Source organism: Crocodylus siamensis, chromosome 2 (genome assembly GCF_052110815.1).
Source record: "Crocodylus siamensis isolate JL-2025a chromosome 2, ASM5211081v1, whole genome shotgun sequence".
In the NCBI taxonomy this organism is placed as follows: Eukaryota; Metazoa; Chordata; order Crocodylia; family Crocodylidae; genus Crocodylus; species Crocodylus siamensis.
This window is the reverse complement of record NC_143396.1, coordinates 3,740,907-3,761,329: the sequence shown is the minus strand read 5'-3', so window position 1 is coordinate 3,761,329 and position 20,423 is coordinate 3,740,907. Positions and strand designations below refer to the sequence as shown.

Below are 20,423 nucleotides of genomic sequence, written 5' to 3'. Positions count from 1 at the left end.
GGCAGGCATAGCTGCTGCAGCCTGTGTATGGCAGGTGTGGTGAGGCTGGTAGGGGCGCCTACAGGGCTGAGCTTAATTTTGGAGTGGCCATAGCTCCCCAAGCTCCACCTAGTGGTTGCACCACTGCTCACCCTGTGCCAGCTGCAGCTGCTCTGCCCACCCACCCGGCCTGCAGTGCAGCACAGCCCCGCCACCGGGAAGAGGCTTGCACTCCCTGAGACACTATGACATGGGCTGCTGCCCCTGTCAGGGTCCCTCCCTCCCTCATTGCTCCAGAGACAAGGGCTAGGGCATGGCCAAATGCTAGCCAGAATGGCCCCTTGAGGTGAAGGGGGCAGGGAGGGGGTTTATTCTTCCTTCCCTCCCCTCTCCCACCAGGAAACCCCAGCCCTTTCCCTTCCCCCAGTTGGCTGGAGGGCCGCACCCAGAAAGTGGTGGTGGATGGGTCATTTTCAACCTGGAGGGATGTGGGCAGTGGGGTCCCCCAGGGCTCGGTCCTCAGGCCTGCACTGTTCAACAGCTTCATCAGCGACTTGGACAAGGGGGTGAAAAGCACCTTATTCAAATTCGCAGATGACACTAAGATGTGGGGAGAAGTGGGCATGCTAGAAGGGAGGGACAAGCTACAATTGGATCTGGACAGGTTACAGGGGTGGGCGGATGAGAATAAGATCGGATTCAATATTGATAAGTGCAGGGTACTGCACCTAGGGAGAAAGAGCCGCACCATACCTACAGGCTGGGGAACTCTCTTATCATCAACACAGAGGCAGAAAAGGATCTTGGAGTCATTATAGACTCCAAGATGAACATGGGCCGGCAGTGTGGGGATGCAGTCAGGAAGGCCAACCACACCTTTTCATGCATCCACAGATGCATCATAAGCAGGTGCCGCATTTCAGGAGAGATGTGGACAACATCAGGAGGGTCCAGAGGAGGGCCACCCGCATGATCAGGGAGCAGCAGGGCAGACCCTATGAAAAGAGGCTATGAGACCTGACCCTGTTTAGCCTCCACAAGAGAAGGCTGAGAGGGGATCTGTTTGCCATCTATAAACTGGCCAAGGGAGACCAGCAGGCAATGGGAGAGTCCTTGCTCCCCTGAGCACTACTGGGAGTAACAAGGAATAACGGCCATAAGTTGACAGAGAGTAGAGTCAGGCTAGATATCAGGAGGCGCTCCTTCACAGTTAGGGAGGCTAGGATCTGGAACCACCTTCCAAGGGAAGTGGTGCTCGCTTCTACCCTGGGGTTCTTTAAAAGGAGGCTAGATACACACCTTGCTGGGGTCATTTGACCCCAGTATTTTTTCTTGCCCATGGCAGGGGATCAGGCTTGATGATCTGCTCAGGTCCCTTCTGACCCTACCAACTATGAAACTATGCCTTAGTGAGCCATGCCAGGCTGGTGTCTGGACACATCCTTTTCCCCATTCCTGCTCCAGCTAGAGAGTAGAGGGGTGGGGCCAGCCTTGTTGTCTGGAGCAGATAGTGCAGCCCAGCCCAGGGCTGTAAAATGTCTGGGATGCTGGGGGGACTCTGATTTAACTTAAACCAGGAAAGGGTCTGGAACGGAAATTCCTTAAACCAGTTTGACCTGAATAAGTTAAGTCTGATACTACATTCAACCAGGTTCATCTTAAACCTGTTTCAGCCATTTTGGGCAACTAATTCTCTGTCATCAGAACCTTCACTTGCATATGCCAAAGGCTCACTCATCTCTCTTGTTCTGCTCATTATCTTTATGTAGTCACTGGAAAAATTCTGAGACCCCCAACAGCTCAGACTCCACGAGTATGTAGTATGTAGTTTATACACACGCACACACTGTTCCCATTATACTCTAGCAGTGGCTCCTAATCTCTTTTTACTGCAACCCTAATCTGGGTTGCAACCCCCACCCCCACCGCCGACTTACTCATACCCAGTGGTATCAGCAGAGCCTGGGCCAGGCCAGGATCGTGGGGGGCAGCAGTGGTGAGAGCCACATGGACTGAACACCAGGAGAGCCCTGCAGACAGGAGGGGCAGAGCGAGGAATGGACCCCCTGTGACCCTGATTTGGGCCATGCCCTAAGGTTGGGAGCCACTGCTTTAACAGCTGTATTTGATTGATAAATATTACTTGTATATCTTTCCTCAAATCACTAAGTTTGCCTGGAGCCCCTTCTAGCTTTCTTCTTGACACTAGACATTTACACAGCTTCAGTTACAAAAACAAAACAAAAAATTGACAAATGGTGGTGGCTAGAAACATATGCCTTGCGTTGTGGTTTCCTGGCCTTCGTCCTACAAGTAGTTGTAACCTTCAGTTTCGAAAGTGACAGTACAACATATCTCATCTTCCAAATATCAGATTTGTCATGGTTACAACTGATGAAGAGGGCTTTAGCCTCCTTCCTCAGAAACACTGACTTCCAAGAATACATCAGCACCTAATACTGCTTTTTTTGCTAGCATCCTTTTCAAAAACAAGTCAAACATAAAGTCTCAGGATATTCTTTTTCATACCTTATATCTGCTTAGGAAGGCCCAATTCCTTTTTCAAACTGAGTTATAAGACTAAGTATCACTGAACTTCTTTGGAACTTCTGCTTCTAATTTTCTAAGTCTCTTTTGAAAATGTTACTGTCAACCCTTATTTTAAAAAGCATCTTTTTTTTTAACTTTGGGATGGGTTTATGATAAATAATCCACTGCTTATAAAAGGAGGTCATAGTATGCGCATGTGTGAAACCAAACCACCACCCACAACACACAGACCTCCTCTTTACTTTCAAACAGAGTTAGTAAGAGGGCTTATTTGGCCACTTGACCAGTTCTTCACTAGCCTAGTCTTCTAGGCTAGGGATAGACATTACACACGGACTGGTTTAAGTGATCAGAAATGGGTTTAAATCTGTAACAGAACAGACATTCAGTGCACATAAACCAGTTTGAAAATAGCTGAAACTGTTTTAAGATAAACCTGGTTGTATGTAGTATCAGACTGAACTGATTTGGCTCAAACCGGTTTATGCAATGTCTGTCCCAGTTTAAGTTAAACCAGAGTCCCCCAACATCCCAGATCCTTTGCAACCCTGGGTGGGGCTCTGCTCCCTGCTCCAGCCCAGCAGGGCTTGCCCTGCCCCTCTGCTCCCTAGCTGGAGCTCCAGCAGAGACTGCAGGTACAGTGGCATCTGCCTGGCTTTCTCCATCTCCCTTCCCCCCAGGCTGCACAAGCATGGATTCCCCCCTCACCTCTGCCTTACATAGACACCTCCCAGCATTAGCTATCATACCACATGCTGGCTACAGTCCATGCTGTGAAAGACAGGACAAAGGCAGACAGAACAGTGTTGGCTTTGGGCTTTTTGGAGCTAATCAATAGGTAGAGGGTAATGTCCATCCATTCCTTCTTTGGATGAAGTTAAGAAGAACTTGAACTAAAAGAGAGAGGCTTTTTATTTTGTTTGGGCTGAGAAATGCTAACAACTCCCTATGTTACTGCCTGCAGTGTAACTCAATGCTCTGTTACCAACTCCCTGCTTGCTCCCTCACTGGTCAGGAAGGGAGAACCCCTCCCTAATAAGAGTGTCCTGCCAGAGCCTGGCCATGCCCTCCTCAGTTCAGTACTGGAAAAGAGAAGGGAGGGCTGCTCGAGCACCCCCTGGCTTCTAGCCTGAGCCACTGCAGGCAAGTGCCTGCATTTCTTCAGTCCAGAGGGGATGTCTGAAAGGTTACAAACTGGTTCAGCTTAGGCAAGTTAAACAAACCTGCAAAGATTGCATTAATTCAGGTTTTTTGAATGTTTGTCCCTAGCCCTAGTCTACATCTTTTAGGACAATTAGTCAGTTGACCTCAGTTTATAAAGCATTTGTGTGTACACTAACATCTGCAACAAGGTGATTAGATATATGAAAATGCAAAGGCCAAATCCTGCCATTGTTTATGCTTTTATTCTGACTAGATTACCAATTATTTCCAATTATGTATGTATTATGTAGGTTGTTATCCTTTTCTGGTAGATGAAAATAATGGACGCTATGCCTTTAAAAAAGTTATTTATTGATTGGCTTCTGCCATTTTGCCTGGAGACTAGGGCAAAAAATAAATTGGATCCTTTCAGGGACTGTTAGAGAAATACATCATTTTTCATAATGTTTGATGACTTGCTAACAGTACTTGCTTTACTTAAAACTGCAATTAAGGATCACCCTCTGGTCAAAAGAAAAACATGAGAAAAATGTGACTCAAAACTCAGCAGAAAAATTTCTCAGGCCCCTTGGGACTAACTCCAGCAAATATGCAGCCCAGTGTTTTGCAGAGAAATGCTCCTTTGTTTCTGAACTTCATTAATCATAAAAACGATAGTTTACATGTCAGATACTTTGATCCTGTCATTTTGTATAAATGAAACATACTAATAAGCATATTCTCTAAATGCTAAAATATGAAATGTGTTGTTATATATATTTTTTTTTAAGGAGATGGCTTTGGTCTTTCCCTTTTGAGGTGTGATGCGGTCATTAGTGTCAGCTGCTCTTGCTAATTTTTAGTGTCCCTCCAGATGACTGCACTGAATTGCTGGCTTGTTGGAATTGGTGTAATTTTCCCCTCAGCATTTTGTGCCCGTTTTAGATGCACTAATAAAAAATTCAGATGCATTCATCATGTGAACCGAAGTACTTCTGTGCTGTACTTTTTGCTTCCCTTACTGTTCTCATCTGTGTGGGAAAGGTCTCTTTTGTCTCAGGAACACTTTGTTATATGAAGTGGCTTGTGAAAATATTTTATTGAAAAGCTTTGAGTGGCATGCCGTCTATTAGACGAGACATCTAAGAAACAATTTCCACTAAGGAACTTATTTGAATAGAAAAGAATAAGAACTTTTTTTTTCTTCTTGAACATGAAGATGTTGCATGCGATTACAAATGCACAAAAGATTGTTGAGCAACTGTGTTTAGTGATAAAGCACATCTACAACTTTGCTAGCCCTAAATATCTCATCAGCTAAGGATTTGTCGTAAAGTTCGTTTACATTATAGACTAATAATACATCAGCGCGCCCACGATGATAAGGGACTCATGTCCAAAGCATGCATCATTGCCTTCTTTACAGCTTCTTTTATTATTTTCTGTTTGTGCAGCTTGGAAAAAAAAATAGGATAAGCCAGACTGATATGAAGTGATAAAGATAATCTTTTACCGGGTATGGATAAAAGACTTAAACAAATGTGATCATTTTCAGTACAGGCTCCTCATGTATTTTCTGAAGTATTCAAAAACTGTCACTGGAGAATGATTCCTTCTCTTTGGAGAATCCCTATATAATTTTTTGTTTTTTAATTTTTTTTTTTAATAATCTGTGGTGGCATGGCAATATTGTACAGATATACCTACTATTATTTTGACTAATGATATTACTGCAGGATTGTCTTGTGTGTCAGTTGTCATTCTTTGCACATTCCAGTAGATGGCAACTCCAGTCTTGTCATTTGATCTCCATTCAAACTAGAAATATTATGTTCTCCCCCCCCTCCCACCCACTGCATCTAATCTATATAAACAGCTAAGGTTTCATAGAAATGTGATCTGATTTCATTTTTATTGGAATCACCTGCTAGCATCTGATTTTTAGGCCAACCAGTCAAAATAAACCCACCTCAGAATTACAAATTGCATCAGGATTCCTCGGCCATCTTTGTTCTAAATAATAAGACGTGGCATAAAACAAGGACTGATGCTGGAAACTTTTTATGTGAATTACATGAATTAGCTGATTGCAAGCATAAGAGACCGGGTACTTTCTATCTGAGGATTTGACTGCAAAGCACATTTTCCCTTCTGCTATGTTAAAGTGAATGAATTTACCCGGTGCAGAATAAATACTTGATTCAGCCTACAGAAAAGGTGCAACTTAAAAGTGTATTAAAATGACTCTCCCTATAAACATCTCATGATACTGGGCCTGATTTTGGCCAGAATGATACTAGCATAAATCCAGATGAACGTGGCAGACTTGGATGGGACACCACTCAGCACAATGCAGATCAAAATCTGGTCCTTTGTCCCTCTTCTGCTGACAGAATTGCTGTACCCAGACACTGCTGCTTTGCTTTTTTTTTTTTCTTCCCCATCTTTTGCCTCAGCTGTGTCACCAACATATTCAAATAGGAACATTTTGCTCAATTTTCCCCCACTGACTTTCATGACTCTTAAATACTTGCCTGCAGAATTTGAAGAAATAAAGAAAACATCGTTCTATGAATGAATGCCAGAGATAAACAGGCACGAAAAATTGTCTTTGCTCTGCCTGGGCTGGAGACTAATGATCATAACAATCAGACAAAGGACGCTTTCTGTATCTCTCTGTATTGAGGCTGTTGTTTAATTTTGAAGTCACTTCCTCGGTCTAAGACGGTTTTTATTTTCTAACTGATGACTGAAAAGAGGACGGGGAGGGGAAAGTTATTAAGTTCAGTCGTTGTTTATGACATACAGACCAAACCTTGCAGAACAAAGCCGTTGATCTGTGTCTGTATTTACCTACACCAGCGTAGATAGCTGTAATAGTTATATCAGAAATGTCCAAGCTACAGTCTAGACTTTAGCCTCCTTGGTGTAATGTGATGGCAGATAAAATGATCATAGATAGATGGAAATTTTTTATTATTTATTTAAGGAGGAAACCTTTTATTATTTCAAATAATACAACTTTGTAATGCTGATTCATTTTAAGCCCCCTTTTTTTTTTGATACTCCCCTTTGTACTGCTTTCGCAAAATCCTGGGTTGTCTACCCAAACTGGATTACCATGAGGACATTTTTTATTTTGCAGACACAGTAAAATAAATTATGCTCAGCTAGGACAAGCAGAATATTGGTCTATTTAAGCCTGACTGAGTTTTATGTAACAAATTAGTGTGCAAGGTAGTTAAATCTCTTTTGGATGTCTGTTCATCTCTGCAAAGAATCCCAAGAACCTTAGAAAACGGACTTTTGGGTTATATACAGGTCCTGGGTCTATTGCAGCTAAGTGGCTTGTTTCTCATTATCGCATTTAGTGCTACAGAAACTACTCCACCAGAGTCTTTATTAAAACTTGCTTAAGGCTAGCATTTTCCCTCGGGTCAATAATGAGTTTAGAGGAATGGATGCTGAAGCTGGATTTGTTCTAGCTACTGGAGTGAATTATGTCTCATCGGAGCCCCCAGGCTAGTATTTCAAATTTGCCACAAGGTACTTCATCAAAAATCCTATCCCAGTGTTGAAACGGCCATGTGCCTGTAGTAGCAAATGCAGAGTGTACATTTTAGGATCTTTTTTCCTAAGTTATGCCACTATATATTTTTCTGCACTAAGAGCCCATTAAGTTGCCACACACACCAATGCAGAATGCATTTCAGAAATGTATCCTTAAGATGTCATGCACTGATGAGGCGTTTGACAGTTATGTCTGCTTAAAATGCACAGCGCAAACAAAACATCCAGCTGAACTTTCTTCTTTGGTACTTTTAGTGCTAATAGCCATTACAACCCTATAGCTCTTCTTGGTTGTTTGAGCACAGTGCTTATGGAAATGGCAGAATGTAAATACCATTCCCCGCTGCAAATCTCTGCTCCTCACAAGTCCCGGTGTAGTTGGTGTGGGTATGTGATATGAGTGCATGCTCATATGAGTAAAAGTTTCTGTAATGCGGGGTTTCCCTAATAAGGGAAAAAGCTGCATTTTGTAAAATCTTCTAAACTGTTTTCTTTTTTTGCAGAAGGAAAAAAAATGAGTTAAAATACTGTACGGTCAGATCCTTATTAATCTAGCCAAAACAGTAGTTGTAATCATTAATGTTAATAATTGGCACTGCTGTTGGTAGCCTTGATTTAAAATAATCATTTGCAGTTTAGAAGGTGTAACCCTGAGATATATGTAGTATCATCTTATCTAACAAGGCGGCTTGGCCCTTTAAGAGGGGCAGGGAGCCCTGGAGTGGGACCCCAGCTGTTGGTGATTATCTGGCAGGTAGAAACCTAAAGTGAGAAAGAGCAAGCAGCTTGAGTTGGGAAAGGCTAGCAGGCAAACTCAAACCCAAAGGAGCTTGTTTCTAGGAAGGGCTAGAGATAGCGATCTCTATCCAGCTACCTAGAGAAAGGCACCAGGTTTGCTTTGCTTGCTTGCTTGGGTCATGGGTTATTATTTGGGTTATAAACCATTGTTTGGAGCGGTGGAGGGTTTCATTAGAAGGCATGGCAGCAGGCACAACAACTTGTTTATACCCTGCCACTCAGGCTTGCAGCCTGGGAGTGCCCCCGATTCTTCTGCTGTACCTGGATATTCAGGTGACAGTGAGGGGGTGCCTTTTACCAACTCCATCCGGTGAGAAGTCTGCAAACCTTCCCCCCCCCAACCCAGATTTTGATCTAACCAATATCATCCATGCCTTTTAACCCCAAGGCTGGACTACTAGACAGTAATGCACGCTACATGAATCTGCCCTCAAAAACTCTTTAGAGACTGCAGCTGGTACAGAACTTGCTGGCTTGCCTTCTGATAAGGATAGCTCATTAGGAGCACATAACACCAGTCCTCCAACATCTGCATTGGCTCCACGTAGTTTTTCTGATACACTTCAAGGTGTAGTTTCTACCTATAAAGCCCTAAATGGCCAGGAACCTGCATACCTATAGGACCTTTTACTTCCCTTTGCCCCGTCACGATTCCTAACATCAGCCAAGAGCAACCTCCTGCAAGTGCCGTCAGTGCACCAAGTCTGTTTGCCAAAAAATGTGTATCAGGTCATTGTCCGCAGTTGCTTCCTCAAGAGGGGGAAGAACATCCAAGAACATCCTCCTTCTTGAGGCATGGCAGAACCTGATCCTGGATGTATTTTGGAAGCACTAGAAGACCTTTCTTCCTGGGCATGGATTTAGCAACCAAAACTAGGCCAAGACGTTATTTAGTGGGTCTTTTAATGTTGTTTTATTGTCTTGTTTTGTCTCATTTATGCTAGTTTCCTCTTTAAGTTGTTCTGCTTCCCTTGCCATAAGCTGCCCTGAGCCTTTCTTGGGAAGGGTGTCATATAAATCGCAAATTCTTTTTTTATTAATGTGTCTTCCAACATTCAATGCTGCATGGGAGGTAAAGGGAGTTTGCTATTAATATGTTTCCATAGCGGAATAATTGGCATATGGGAATTTGGTTTTTCAGTGTCAGAAACTAAATGTTTTGCTTAATTTGGGGCTGAACCCAGTGATCTCCCGAGGTACATTCCAGCCCTGATGTCTATGAAATCTATGAAGTCTATGAACTTTCCTAGATAGCTTACATGCACACTGGGACTCAATTTTTTATCCTGTTCTTTCTTGCTGTCCTGTTTCCCCCTAAATACTGTATTCTGATTTTTTTTCCACACTCAGAATGTCTTTTCTAAAACCTTAACCAAAATAGGAGAATCATTGAACTTTAACCAGTATACATGGTAGCCTTATATTTATTATACATAATGGCATTTGCATATACAGTGAAACTTTCCTTAAGACCATTATCACTTTTATGAAAATGGTCTTCCTTTCACTTTCTAATGTATCATTTTCAAATATTTTTCTTAATATTAATACTGTGATATCTACCATATGTCACATTTCTAAATCTGTATTCCAGAGCAGACGTTTCACTTATTTCTTTATGGGACATAGAATAGATCAACTTAGCCAGACTAGAATTGCATTTATTCCCTTGTGCGTGCATGCACATCCATATATGTATATGTGTGTGTCTGGCTAAGTTGGTCTATTCTGTGAGTGTGTATGTTGGGGGACGTAAAGTATTTTTTATCATCATGGTGATAGGTGTACTGCTAAGTTTTCATGACAATTTCTTAGGATCAAACAGTGTTTCACATTATTTTGTTTCCCCTCTCTCTCTCATTTAAAAACTAACCCTCATATAAATTCACAATCAAGGGAATTTAATCAAAATACCAGTATGCACGACCAGGAATTATAAAATTTGTATATATTAACTTTGAGTAAGTGACCCAGTTCTCATAGTCTATATTTGATCCCTAGAAATGAAATGCATAAATAATATAGTAATGCATGTCACTTGGTCAATTTGTAATGCGTAATCTTTCCGTACCCTATTTCCATTTAACTGGTCTTTACAGTCATGGTAGTCGAATATTATGAATCAATAAAATAAGGGAACGTCTTTCTTTTAGGTGTTCAGTTGTTGGGGGGAAAGCCCATAGGCTATGAAGAAATGTCTCAGGCCATTTGATTTTAGGTGTTTAATAAAATTAAATGTTTAGCTTAAGGGTTTGAGAGTTGATTAAGTATTTTATCCCCAGCACCCTTTCATTTCAACAGGAGTTCCATGGCTAAATCTCTTGGTCATCTTTAAAAAGCATTATCTTTTAGGCAAAAGGGGGAAAATAAAGTTGTAGCTTCCCAGTGGGCAGAACGTAGGAAGTCATGTCCAAATCCTCAAAGAGTATTCACTATCTTTCAAGCACTTAACAACTTTACTGGGAACTTTTCTCAGATAATCGGGTATCTCCATGGAGAGAAGATTAAGTGACTCTCAAGTGTCTGTCCTGTGGTTTTGTTCTTGTTGTTTTACACCAAAAAAAATCCATAATGCTTCAGCATCACACTGCATTTGTGATTCTTGGACAAGAAATTGGACAAGATGGGGGCATAAGGGAAATCTTTGCCTCTAGGCAATCAAAGAGGCTTTTTGTATCATTTGTGGTTAGGTCAAATGATTACTTTAGTTTAATGTATTCACCTAGATTTTGGGGGTAGGGCGGGGGGGTGTCAAGCTGAGAAGCAGCTCATCAGATCATTATCATTATTGTTATCTATGGCTAACAATGAAGGCAAACAACATTTACAATTTAGAGGATAATAGCTGCAGTTTCTGTTCCTAGGTTTTAAGTGAACTATAGATAGTTTCCAGAATAAAAGAAGAATTATAAAATGTAGATGGAAATACCTACTAGAGCTTAAAAGGGGGGAGGAATGGAACTACCCACCACATTAAAAAGGTGCTGACCCCATGGACTCTTTGGGCTTTGTTACAAATTACACTATAAACTGCAAAAATGTTAATCGGCTTAGTGCTATCTTGGAGTTCGGAGCAGTCACGCTTTTAGTCTAGAAACCTTTGAGTGCACCCCTACCTGCATAGCTGTGACTTGCCAGTAGAAGGCTGATGAGCAGGGAGGTCCCTTCCAACCTGACTTCTCTATGCTTTGGCCACCCCTTGCCCATCGCATCAACAGCATCCTAGACTGCAGGGATAGGAGGGAGGTGGTGGGGTCCCCTTGAGAGAGGCTGACGGACCCTGTGGGGGGCTCTCTGGGGACGTCCCTGCCTACCCTGCTCCTACCTTCGATGGCAGAGCTGCACTGCCGAGAGGCTGCAAGTGGGGAGCCCCAGGATCTGGCTGCCCCGGGGGGGAAGTTTTTTGCGGGCAGGATCACAGGATTCGGTTCCAGCAAAGCAAGCAGTAGGGGGAGGTTTCCCTAAAATGGGGGGTGGGCCTGAAATTGGAGCTGGTCTGGTCCTTGCTCCATGCCCAGTGCTTGGCCAATCCCAGTGCCCAGCTCTCATGTAAAACTGAAAAAACAGACAGCAAGTGGGCCAGTGTGAAAATGCTGCCCGATGCTGGAGTTTGGATCTTCCCCGTTTCGAAGGCCCATCTATCCCTCAATCCCAGTCCAGCCTGAACCTTTGGATTACCTTGTCTACAGATACTTCTGCTAAGCTTGCTGCCTCCATCTCTGCCTCTGCCCAGACCCTCCAGGCTACATCAGTGCCTTTATAAAAGACTGTGCTTTCATTTGCCCGTAGCCAAAGAAACAGGAGCTCTGCAAACATGCAGCTTTGGGCGCTGCACACCAGCTCCTGCCCTGTCCAAGATCCCTTCCTAATCTGCAGTCATCGGCACTCCTGATGAGCTGCCCAGTGCTGGCACTCAGCTCTCTCTCTGTCCTGGAGACAACTGCGATCACCTTCCAGCCAAAGTGTTCAGCTCTTAACATGGTTGCAAGGGGTGGGGAGTTGCTGCCTAGGACCATGTCCCTGCACCAAGGGTGCTCGCTTGTTTGGAACTGACCTGGACTTGTCATATTCCTCAGGGAGACCTGGTATTCACCTAATAGGTGAAAGCAAAAAGCCGCAGGAGCAGCAGGAGGACAACGCCTTATTTAATTCTGGCTTTCTCTGCTCCCTCCCCACCTCCTGTGGGGAGATTCTTCACCTTTTACCAGAAAAATAACACTTCCTACCTCTGGTATAGGATGAAAAAAAACCCAACAGATGGGAATAGTGTTAGCAGAAGCAGCCAGGGGTCTGAGAGCCCCCAGCGAAGGAGGATCTGGGAGGAGCTATTGCATCCTGGGATGCTGGAGGTTTTTATCATGGATGGAGCAGCTGTGGAGAGTGGCCACACCTTAATGGAATAGGAGCAAATTTATGCGTATTAGAGATAATTCTGCCCTGGAATGGCATAACTTTAAACCGAATAATGAGAGCTTTAAAGGTGTTAATGTGCAGCCAGTCCAGGGTTAACAGCTCCAGAAGCCACCTAAAATGACTGTATAACAAGGCCCTTATGCAACTGCGAGCCCAGTTTTTGGCATCAGAACCTTCCAAAGACCCCAAATACTAAGCAATCAATTAAAATGGCAATTCATCCTGCCACACCAACCTTTGTATTAAATAACATATTTTTAAAACAAAATTCAGGATGTGGCTGCATCTTAAAGCAAATTAAAAATGTTATTTATGTTTTTTGCAGTGGAAAGACGCATGTGTTTTTCTTCACTTCATAATTCCAAAGACTTAGAAAGAGGCAATACTACTTTCAGATGATTTCGCCATGTGCTGGATATAAATCTGGCATCTCTGATCTACCCAAACTGTGTATAAAAACCCATGGAGTTAAACAGCAACACATTTGAGGAGGTTCATATACATTCATTATTTAAATGAAGACTTGGAAAAAAATTATATCCTTTTGGTTGCCTGTCCTTAAATGGTAGCCTTCCAACCCTTCAGACAGCAGTTGACACACATGCAGAATACTTTAAAATCTAGAGACTATACAAAGTGGTATTAATTGGCCGTTGCAGAAGTGAACTCTTTACAATTTTATTCAAGTAGAACTTTTCTCAGAGGTAGCAGCGTAGCTAAAGTAAGCAGGGCAAAAAAGTAAAAAATAGCAGCTACTCCTGCTGCCCTTTGTGCCATGACCACCCAGGGAACAAAGCTGCCCTGTTTCATAGTTAGAAGGGTCAGAAGGGACCTGAGCAGATCATCAAGTCTGACCCCCTGCCGTGGCAGGAAAGATTACTGGGGTCAAACGATCCCAGCAAGGTGATTGTCAAGCCATGTCTTAAAGACCCCCAGGGTAGGAGCCAGCACCACTTCTCTTGGAAGTTGCTCCAGATCCTAGCCGTCCTGACAGTGAAGTCGCGCTGTCTGATGTCTAATCTGAATTTACCCTCTGCCAGCTTGTGACCGTTATTTCTAGTCACTCCCGGCAGTGCTTGGGGGAACAGGGAGTCCCCCAATGCCTGCTGCTCCCCTCTGACTAGTTTGTAACAGGCCACTAGATCCCCCTCAGCCTTCTCTTCTGGAGGCTGAACAGGTTCGGGTCCCTAAGCCTCTCCTCGTAGCGCCTGCCCTGCTGACCCCTGATCATGCGAGTGGCCTCCTCTGGACCCTCTCCATGTTGTCCACATGCCTCTTGAAGTTTGGCACCCAAAACTGGACCCAGTACTCCAGCTGCAGCCTGACCAGTGCTGCACAGAGGGGGAGGATCACCTCCTTGGACCTGCTTGAGATGCATCTGTGGATGCATGACACGGTGCAGTTGGCCTTCCTGACCGCGTCCCCACACTGCCGGCCCATGTTCATCTTGGCATCAGTGATGACTCCAAGATCCTTTTCTGCCTCTCCACTGACAAGAAGGGAGTTCCCCAGCCTGTAGGTATGGTGCTGGTCCTTCCTCCCCAGGTGTATCACCTTGCACTTCTCAGTGTTGAATCCCAACCTATTCTCATACGCCCACCCCTGTAACCTGTCTAGGTCCGATTGCAGCATATTCCTCCCTTCTAGCATGCCCACATCCCCCCACGTCTTAATGTCATCAGCAAATTTGAACAGGGTGCTTTTTAACCCCTCGTCCAAGTCACTGATGAAGATGTTGAACAGTGCGGGCCTGAGGACTGAGCCCTGGGGGACCCCACTGCCCACATCCCTCCAGGTCAAAAATGACCTATCCATTACCACTCTTTGGGTACAGTCCTCTAGCCAGTTGGCGACCCATTTGACTGTGTAGGTGTCAACACCACAGTCCCCCAGTTTTTTAATGAGAACAGCATGAGAGACATTGTCAAAGGCCTTCCAAAAGTCCAGAAAGACTATGTCCACTGCTACCCCTGCATCTAAGGATTTGGTGACCTGGTCGTAGAAGGCCACCAGGTTGGTCTGACAGGACCTGCCGCTAATGAACCTGTATTGGTTGCCCCTAGGCATAACCTCCCCCACTCGCCCCTCATGGATATGTGCCAGGATAATTCCCTCAAAAAGCTTACCCAGGATCGAGGTAAGACTAAGTGGCCTATACTTTCCTGGGTCCTCCTTCCTCCCCTTTTTGAAGATGGGAACCACATTGGCCCTCTTGCAGTCCTCTGGCACCACACCAGAGCACCACAAGTGCTCTTAAAGCCGTGCCAGGGCTCCCTCAATGACCTCAGCTACTTCCCTCAACACCCTGGGGTGGAGACTGTCTGGTCCAGCTGATTTAAATACATCCAGTCCTTCCAGAAGTTCCCTGACTAGTTCCTTACTGACCCTTGGCCTAGGTGTGCCTCCCCTGGTCCCTGAGTGAGGCCCGGTGAAGGGTCTGATCTGGTCCCTGCTCAGGAAAATGGAGGCAAAGAAGTCATTAAATAGCTTAGCTTTGTCATCTGGTGTGACGACCAGCTTTCCTAGCGTGTCTTGCTGGGGCCCCACGTTACCCGGTACCTTCCTTTTACCCCTGTGTATTTAAAAAAGACTTCTTGTTGTCTTTGATCTGGGAAGCTAGTCCCAGTTCCATCTCCACCTTGGCCTTCCTGACTGCCCCCCTGCATCCATGAGCAACTGCAGTGTAGTCCTTCCTGGTGATGGCCCCTCCCTTCCATTGGGTGTGTGCCTCCCTTTTAGCTAGGAGACATTCCCAGATGCTTTTGGTGAGCCACGGGGGCTTTTGCGCTCTCCTGATCCCTTTGATCCATGTTGGGATTACCTCCCTTTGGGCTTGGAGGATCATCTCCTTAAGGAGTGACCACTCTTCTTGGACACCTGGCTTCCCTCCCCTCTGGGACCTCAGTGCCTCCTTGATTATTCTCCTTAGCTCATTGAAATCTGCTCTCCTGAAATCTAGGGCTGCTGTCTTGTTGTAGGCCTTTGCCACCTTGCACTGGATGATGAATTCCAGCAGGCAATGATCACTGTCAACCAGGTGGTCGAGCACCCACAGGCCCCTCACCAGGTTGTCACCCATGGCCAGCACCAGGTCCAACAAGGTGTCTCCCCTGGTGAGGCGGTGCACCTCCTGGGTTAGATGGAGGTCCTTCATTCTGGCTAGGAACCTACATGAGTGGTCAGACCTGGCTGACTGCTCTTCCCAGCAGGTGTCTGGAAAGTTCAGGTCCCCCATGATGACCACGTTCTTTGACCTAACGACATCCGTGAGCTGACTTAAGAATTCCTGGCCTAGCTCTTCCCCTTGGTTGGGTGGTCTGTAGTAGACCCCCATTGTTAAGTCTCTTTCCCCTCGACTGCCTTGTATTCTAACCCAGAGCACTTCACTGTGCCCCTCCTCTGACTCTGTGCTACTTGAGGATGTGTATTCCTTCTTTATGTAGAGTGCCACACCCCTGCCTTTCCTCCCTGTTCTGTCCCTCCTGTGCAACCTATAGCCCTTGATATTCACTGCCCAGTCATGCATTGGGTCTCACCACGTTTTGGTGAGCCCCACTATGTCTGGGTTGGTGTCAGCTAGCAGGAGGGTAAGTTCCTCTTGCTTGTTTTCCATACTATGAGTGTTTGTGTAGAGGCATTTGAGGCCTCCTGAGGATGTGTGCACTAGCTCCCTAATCTCAGCATTGTCCTGGCCCCTGTTGCTTACCTATGTATATGTTCCATCTATTGGTCTAGGCTGGGCTGTACTTGTGGGTGCTGCTTGGTTTAACGGTTCAAGGCTTCCTCCTCCCTTGTCTTCCCCTTTCCCTGACGAGCCTAGTTTAAAGCCCGCCGGAGGAGATCCACCAACCTAGAAGAGAACACATGCTTACACCAAACTTTGGGGCAAAGCATCCACACCAGAAGACAGGAAACTGATCCAGGCTGACCTGGACAGGCTCAGCAAATGGGCGGATGAGAACCTGATGGTGTTTAACACTGAAAAATGCAAGGTTCTCCACCTTGGGAGGAAAAACCTGCAGCACCCTTATAGGCTCAGCAGTGCTACGCTGGCTAGCACTATAGAAGAAAGAGACTTGGGGGTCATCATTGACCACAAGATGAACATGAGCCTGCAATGCGATGCTGCGGCTAGTAAAGCGACCAAAACGCTGGCTTGCATCCATAGATGCTTCTCGAGCAAATCCCGGGACGTCATTCTCCCCTTGTACTCGGCCTTGGTGAAGCCGCAGCTGGAGTACTGCGTCCAGTTTTGGGCTCCACAATTCAAAAAGGATGTGGAGAAGCTTGAGAGAGTCCAGACGAGAGCCACGCGCATGATCAGAGGTCAGGAAAACAGATCTTACGATGACAGGCTGAGAGCCATGGGACTCTTTAGCCTGGAAAAGCGTAGGCTCAGGGGTGATCTGATGGCCACCTATAAATTTATCAAGGGTGACCACCAGGATCTGGGGGAACGTTTGTTCACCAGAGCACCCCAAGGGATGACGAGGTCAAACGGTCACAAACTCCTGCAAGACCGTTTCAGGCTGGACATAAGGAAGAATTTCTTTACTGTCCGATCCCCCGAGGTCTGGAACAGTCTGCCAGCGGAGGTGGTTCAAGCACCTACATTGAACACCTTCAAGAGTAAATTGGATGCTTATCTTGCTGGGATCCTATGGTGCCAAGTGGCTTCCTGCCCTTGGAGCGGGAGGCTGGACTTAAAGATTTTCCGAGGTCCCTTCTAGCCCAGTCTATGAAATCTATGAGTCTTGGCTGCAGGTTCTTCTGGAGTCTTGTCTGCTTTCTTAAAGAAACTGTCCAAGGAAGTTTGGACAGATGTTCTCCAGGCAGATGAGTGATGTAGTGAACTTGGTTGCTGGCATGGCATCACATCGGATCAAGCAATGTAAGTCAAAACCGATGTCATAAAGTTAAAACAGGGTGTCAATTTATAAACATTGTAAGTGTGAAACATTGCAACTAGAAACGTTGTAAGTGGAGGACTGCCTGTACACTAAAGACTTTTGTTTTGCTTTGCTTATATGTTTGTCTGTTGGCATACACAAAAATGAGAGTTATATATATAAAATGTGGCAAAATTGTGTGTGTGGATGTGTATAAACACATATACACACACATTCATACATGGGTGTGTGCACATGTGTTTATATACATCCATGCATACAAACAATTTTTGCAATGTTTCCCCTCAGAATATTTCAGTGAAACTGAGGTTCATGTGAAATAACGTATTATATTACTTATTTCAATTTATCTGTCATTTGTCCAGTACTATAAACTGACTGAAAGACTCCTTCTGGGCCTAACTATGATAGTGTTTGAACACTTTTAATGCTACTTATCTTTACAACAACGGTGATGGGTAGGGAAGCATTTTTTACCCCAGGCCATGCAATGTTATAGCATAGGTGTGAACTGAACCAGTCTCCCCCACACCGGAACATACAATTTATCTAGCAGTATTTAAAACACACAACCCTATACTTGTCCCCCAACTATAATCATTTGAGTCTTCACATCTACAACTGTACAATAAAAATAAATCACTAGATTCAGAGGCCAGGTACAGTCATTTTACTTGTATAAGTGATGGGAAACCACTCTATACCTGTAACAGAACAGAAGTTTGGCGCATACAACTAGTCTTTCTACCCATAACAGAAGTTTGGCATACGTAGATTGGTTCAAAAATAGTGTAACCAGGTCTATTATATGAGTGTGTGTATGTGTGTGTCAAAAGGCAAATGTGTGTCCTGTTTCCTACCAATCTGAACTCAGCCACTTATAGAAAACCACATAAGTTCGATCGATTCCACCTCAGGCCTTTTGAACGTCTGCACCTAATCAGAGGGAAAATGGCAGCTTGTGTTGGACTCTGAGTCTGAGTTTTCTCTCTTATCAGGTTCCTTCATTTGTAATCTTCTTCTTTGCAGAGGGGTGCTATAAAATATGGTGTATTACTCTTCTGTACACAGTGCTCAAAACCTCAGCACACACAATTCCCCCGTTTTCTTAAGCCTTACTAGTTTTCCACTGAACCCAGTGAGACAATTGCAGTAGGTTCCAGAGAAAGACCTCTACCTCCACCTACTCTGGACATTTTAAAAAACATTTGGAGTCTTATCTCACAGGGATCCTTTGACCCCCAGCTGACTTCTTGCCCCTTGGGCAGAGGGCTGGGTCCGACGAACTTCTGAAGTCCCTTCCAGCCCTAGTGTCTGTGAAATCTATGAAACCTTGTGGCTTTGTAGCAAGTTGGTATGGAGTTGCAGGGGTCCTGCTGAATTGCAGTGGTGCCACAAACGTGCAATCTATATAAAGATCTATATCTATATTATTCTGAGTCACACAGGTTAACACAGCCCTAGTTAACTCCAATCTAGTATCATTAAAGGCATTAGGAGGGCATTTTCAAGGCAAAGAAAACTAGGAGTAAAGGGCAACTGTAGGCATAGCCCAGCCTGAAAAGAACGCAGGAGCTAAAGTTTGATACTGGTATTGTCATTTATGTTACCGTGAATTTAAAGGTTAGGAAGGAACTAAGTTGGGACTTTACATGATTTTGCATGAATACTTTAATTTGAGTAGAGTATGGACTATATCTGCTTACAACCCCCTCATTTAACATCACCTTTTCAATAGTGAAAAGGTTTCTTTTCCACCTGCTTGGCTGTCACTCTTTAGGAAGGAAGAGTCTGTTGCACAGTAATGCATTTTCTTCTTCCTCTCCAAAAGACACTTTGCACAGCAGGTCCCTGCTCTTAACCAACCCCAAATGGAATCTTACTGATGGAAGCTGGCATCATAACTGCAGATCAGCAGTATTAACGCAGGCATTGCTGGCAACTCCCATAACATTTTTCCTCAAAAAATTCTGATGACAGAGGTAAGTTCTCAGCTGGCCAAAGCTGAATGTCTCTGCATGAATGCCTGAGTTGAGGCTGGCATTAGGAGACTGAAAATTCAGGAAGCTGAAAAAGAGAATAAAGTGGAAACTAACATTTTGTAAAGCAGGGAGAGTGAGTAGGGAGGGAAATGATTTGGAGATCATTTAGTGTTGATAAGAGAGATTTGGAATAATTTAATGTTGAATGGCAATACTCCTTATAAAAAAACAAATCCGAAAGATATAAATTAGTTTAGAAGGTCTAGAAGAACAAATTGTTTGAGATCAAGAGATGCAATATTAAAGCAAAGGAAGAACTTTTTGCATTTAAAACTACAGATGATAGGAAGAAAGATTTATCAAGTTGGTAATCTTGAGAAAAGAAGATTGACATGGCTTCAGGTGCAAAAAAATATAGCTGTGCCTTATCTGTAACCATCTGGAGTCGGCAAATGTAGGAGAAAAATGTGTGCACTGTAAATGATTTAAACACTGAGACTAGTATTTTTATTGGGTCAGAACCTGTGACAGCCATCTACAAAGAACATTTATGTAATGTGCAGGGACAAACTCTGTGGTAGAGTCTGGGGGGGGTGAGGGCAGGTCACGGTTTCAAGAGCAGGGGGGCACATGGCTCCTCCAGTAGGTTGGCCATCATAGAGGACATTCTGGTTTTCTGCTTCTCTGTCCTTTGTCCTCTATTGATACGAAACCCAACACCTTTATGTCCCCTATTTCTCTCTTCAAGAGCTGTAAAGATGTTGGGTTTCATATCAATAGAGGACAGAGGACAACTGGACTGTCTTCTATGATGGCCGCCCTATCCTCGAGTGGGACGGGGGAGAGACAGGTGCAGGAGTCTCACCCCAAATAGTCCCTGGTGGCTGCTGCCGCCACTGCCACACGATATCCTTACTTTGGCTCTTGCTCTTAGATCAGCAGCAGCCAGCACTGGCTGCTGCTGCAAGAGCAATGCTATGGAATTGGTCTTACTGCCAGTCACAGGCTCTGTATGGGTGGGGGGTGATTTGGCAGCTTTCCTAACACCTGGAGCTGGTGCCCCTCTCCCCCAAACCCT

General features: G+C 44.6%; 1 protein-coding gene across 4 annotated transcripts in view; it reads left to right on the top strand.

Moving 5' to 3' along the window:
- CTNNA2 (catenin alpha 2) overlaps positions 1-20,423 on the top strand; it is a 914,223-nt gene that overhangs the window by 653,388 nt on the left and 240,412 nt on the right. The gene's annotated exons all lie outside the window — the stretch shown is intronic.